This window comes from Dipodomys spectabilis, unplaced genomic scaffold, assembly GCF_019054845.1.
Source record: "Dipodomys spectabilis isolate Male_0828 unplaced genomic scaffold, ASM1905484v1 ptg000113l, whole genome shotgun sequence".
NCBI lineage: Eukaryota > Metazoa > Chordata > Mammalia > Rodentia > Heteromyidae > Dipodomys > Dipodomys spectabilis.
The window spans coordinates 316,796-321,651 of NW_024870790.1; positions in this window are offsets into that span (position 1 = coordinate 316,796).

Consider the following 4,856-nt stretch of genomic DNA (forward strand, 5'->3'; position numbering starts at 1 on the left):
AGGCAGGCAAGCCCACCTAGTCATCCAGAGTGACAGAGCCCACCGCAACAAAGTTGTTAACAAAGAAGCAACTTTATTGAGAAGGTTCCTACACTGACCAGTCAGGGCCGTAGCGCAGGCTGATAGTGTGACCCCGAGCGGCCCCCATTCTTTGGTTTTTAAAGGCAAAATCCATGAGGTCGAGCCTGGTCATGCGCAGGTGACCCATGGGATCATAACACACACAAAGGATTGTACAGTCATACCAGACCACAAACAGGTGGCCAATAGGCGAAGTTTACTATAAGCATATGTAAAAGGCAGGATTCACCATAAGTTCATAAGCTCCTGGTGTTGCCAGTTGGAGCCAGATTACAACCTATCTATTTTATGGGTCAGTCTTTAACTCAACAATCAAGGGTGGGTTAGAAATTAAGGGGAGGGGAACCAGATGCATTTTTTCATTCCAGGAATTAGGCCCATCAAGTCTAAAATCCCTAAAACAAAGGTAAAGCTCAAAATGGAATCATACCAGCTTGGGCCCCATCTCAGGGTCCACTTCAATATCCAAACTTGTTTGGGAGTTTAAACTTAAACTCACAATATCTAAACTTGTTGACCTTTCTTGGGAGTTTAAATTTAAACTTATCCTTTTTTATTTTTATACTTATGACAGTTTTATCCCAATTGTCTAGAGCATTTTACATTATCAATTGATATTTTGAATACCTTTAGTTGGAGGAAGGGAGAGGTTAAGAGAAAGTGTTTTACCTGCCCAAGCACTCAAAGAAGTGGAGTTTTAAATTTGGGGCCAAATTTGATTGTAAAGAAATTTAGTTGTGTCTTTCCCATAGTAAGTGACCAGAGGCGAAACCGTGCTGGAAAGCATACTAGGCAGTGCAATTTAGCTTGAACAAGGACCCACCAGTGGGAAGGATTGTCACCCCTCTCCACAATGATGCTCGGCCACAGGAGGCCACGGTGGTGAGCTCTTATCCCTGTAGAGCCACCAATGAAAGGATCCTTCACATCCATCCTAGGGAACCACAAGGAGGCAGGCAGGCACAGGACAAAGATTAAGGTTTACTAGAGGAGCCATACTTCCCCCAAGAGGGAGCACATGGCACCTTTCACTATCGAGGTAGCAGGAAGGTCTGGGGGGCAGGAAGTGAGTAGGTGGGTACTTGAGTGGGTCTGGGTGGAGAGAGTGAGTGGCCAGCTGTATGGTGGGAACTGCAGGTCTGGGAGGAGCTCAGGTCTGGGTGGAGCTGAGGACCAAAGGTGGGCATAATGCGTACAATACTTATAAATATTTCTTTACACTGAGCTTCTAAAAATATTCGCTTTTTTATGTCAGTCCTAGGACTTGAACTCAGGGCCAGGGTGCTGTCCCTGAGATTATTTTACTCAAGGCTGGCACTCTACCACTTGAACCACAGCTCTACATCTAGCTTTTTAGTGGTTAACTGGAGATAAGTGTGTAACAGGCCAGGCGCCAGTGGCTCATACCTGTAATCCTGACTAATCTGGAAGCTGAGATCTGAGGATCGTGGTTCAAAGCCAGCCCAGGCAGGAAAGTCCATGAGACTCATCTCTAGTTAACCACCAGAAAACCAGAAGTGGCACTGTGGCTCAAGTGATAGAACCCTAGCCTTGAGCTGAAGAGCTCAGGGATAGCTTCTGGGTCCAGAGTTCAATCCCCATGACTGACAGAAAAAAAAAAAAAAGACTTTCCTACCAGGGATGACTTTGAACAATGAGCCTCAGATCTCAACCTCCTGAGTGGTTAAGACTATAGGTATGAGCCATCAGCTCCTGGCTTCAAAACATTATTTCAAAACTTTAAAGTGCATATTATTATTAATGTGTATTAGTAATAACGTGGTATGAAAGCATCTATTCACCACAAATTGAGAATAATATGACTCAATACTAATCTGACATGCCAAAAATTACCTCTTATCATTGTTTTCATTAAAATTTATGTTTTATAGAAGTGACATAATCAGTTTTCACAACTTGTTATTTGGAATGCCCTGATGTTTCCTACTGCAGACCTTATATGGAAGAGATTTTCAGAAGATATATACTACAAAATCACACAGTTGAAAGCAGAGCTCATATAGCTGTTTAAAAGATGAGATGAATATGTCTTGTTTGAGTGGAGAGAACAGTAGTAAGGCCAGAACTTAGTTTGTGTATGTGTGTGTACATGCACAGCATGCATGCACAATCATATGTGCATGCATGCGCTGCAACCACACTTTTCTCTATTACTGGATCATTATGGGCCAAGGAGATGACCAGATTAAAGGGTACAGGCTGATGTTGTCACCGAAAAGGTTTTTCAAAAAAAGAACCTAGGATTAAGGCATGTGCCACTGTGCCTGAAGTAAGCTTTCTTTGAGGTGAGTGCCTTCTTTTGAGCATCTATTGTATTTGAATCACTTCTGTTCTTCGCATCAATTTGGCCCAAAGATATGAAGTCTGATGAGTTTACTAAATTTAGGCCATTGCGATATAGGTATCTGTTCTCCTTGAACATCATATGAAAAGGATGGGATTCACCAGATCCTCCTTTCAAAATAGGTGTTTCTAGGCCAGGCCCAGTTATTTGTGACACCTACTCCTACATGGTAGGTGGATATTAGGAGAGTCACAGTTCAAAACCAGTCTAGGCAAGAAGCTCATGAGATGCCATCTCAATCAATAAAAAGTTGGGTGTGTTTGTTCATACTTGTTGTCCTAGCTCTGCAAGAAGCATAAACAGGAGGATTAGAGTCCAGACTGGCCTGAGCATAAATGTAGAGGCTTATTTGAAAAACAACTAAAGCAAAAGGTTGGGCCATTGCTCAAGTGATATAGAACCTGCCTAGCACGTGTAAGGAAGACTCCTAAACTCAAACTCCAGTCCTGGCCCCCTCAAGAAAAGATCTGTTCTTTTCTTAAGATACAAATGTTCTTTTGCAAGCATTTCTGTAATCAAAATAATCAATTTCCCAAATATTTTGTCTAATGTAAGTATCTTTCTTCAAGATATGCACAGTTCCCAGAGTTTAGTATTCTTCCTTTGGGCAAGGTCGGAGATGTTGTTTTTTTATCATGTGCTACATCTCAGTGAGGGAGTATGAGACCAAACAAAGGCCTTTATGCTCCTAATCAAGCTATTCACTGACAGTGTTTTTCTTAGGTTCTGCTTTGCCTCCTCCTGTTTTCTAATCTATTCTACCTCACATCACCTTCAGTTCCTTCATTGATTTGCATACCATTAGCCTTCCTTCCTAATTTTAAGCCCAAAAATTAATGTAGGGAATTGTTAGAGTAGGAGACCATATGAACAGAACCTTACCCATGTCCTTCACTGTCTTAAAGATAGACTTCTATAAAGGTTGTGCACCTGCGTAGTCCCCTACCCACTTCACATTTTTTGTGCTGGTTCCAAGGCTTGAACTCAGCTCTCATTCAGGTAGATTTCTAACTAATGGCGAATTCTCTACTATTTGAGCCATACCTCCACTCTGGTGTCTCATGGCCCAAAGGATTTCATCGCCACCACATCTTCCTTACCATTGTGGGCTGTACTGTACCCGGGGAAGCTGAAGACACATATCTTTCCGATGGGAAGCAGCTGGTTATTCTGGGTGAGAGCAAGAAATGGATCCACATTCCCATGTGGGTACTTGTGTGGAGAGGGTCTTAGTCTCTGTGAGCTGAGCTTGGCTGTCTGTGAAATGGGTCTCACTGTACCTTTGTCACTGCCACCAGAGGGGTAATGAGGAAACCTCTAAAGTGTCCATGAGCTACATAGGGCTTTATCACATATCATCCTGACCCATCCCCCAGGGGCAGACACCAATGACCCCAAACCATGAGCATACACTTAAAGTGCCAATGGAAAGAGAGCAACATGTGCTGAGTGAGATATGCCAGAATATGTGAACTTTGGTCTGGGGCCAAGGAGTGCACTGAATTACCTGTGTAGGTTGGGGAAGAGTAGAGTCATAACACCTTTTCTTTACTGCTTTGTTTTCTTGTGCTCTTATTTTAATATGTACTTTGGTAACATGGATGCTGGATCAAAGGTGAGACAGGTGACCAGCTATCCCTCACTAGAAGAACTCAAGTGAATCATTTCCAGTATGTTGACCTTATCCTAATGCTGTGATACCCTATAACTGTTGCCTGAGTATTGGGTTAGAAAACAGTTAAGTCTGGACACCACTGTTGAAGTTGGGGTGGTATTTTAAAATGTGCATGTCCATATGCTAGACAGAATCTCAAATAACATCCAATGATGCTCACCCTTGTGTAATCTCCTCCTTTTGGAGGTAGGCAGAACCTGGTTATAGGTTATCACTTCCCTATGTTCACTTCTGTAGCAGAAAGAAACTCTCTGGGTGAATCAGACCTAATCAATTAAACCCTTTGAAAGTGGAGAATTTCTCTGGCTATTCAGAATAGAGGAATCAGGGATGCAGTATTGTTGGTGAGGGATGAATTGATCCAGTCCTTAGGAGCCGAGAGCACCTCTGGACTACAGCCATCAAGGGAAAGGAGACTCAGCCCAAGAGTCATCGGGAATAGTTTCTATGGCAACTATAATGACATTGGAACTAGATTTTTACCTAAAGCCTCCAGATAACCTCACTGAGCTGATGCTGAAGGCTTGACTGAAGTCTTGTGAGTCCCTGGGCAGAGAATGAGGTCATATCCTTACAGACCTGTGAGCTAAAGGGGTGTAGATGCCAGTCACTGCACTTATGATTACACACCTGGAAAATCAATTCCTGTATGAATGCAGCTTGCACATTTTCTGTCTCTCATGCCTGAGATGAACCATCCCCAGAGCCCCCTCTCATGTTGATATGGGGCAATAT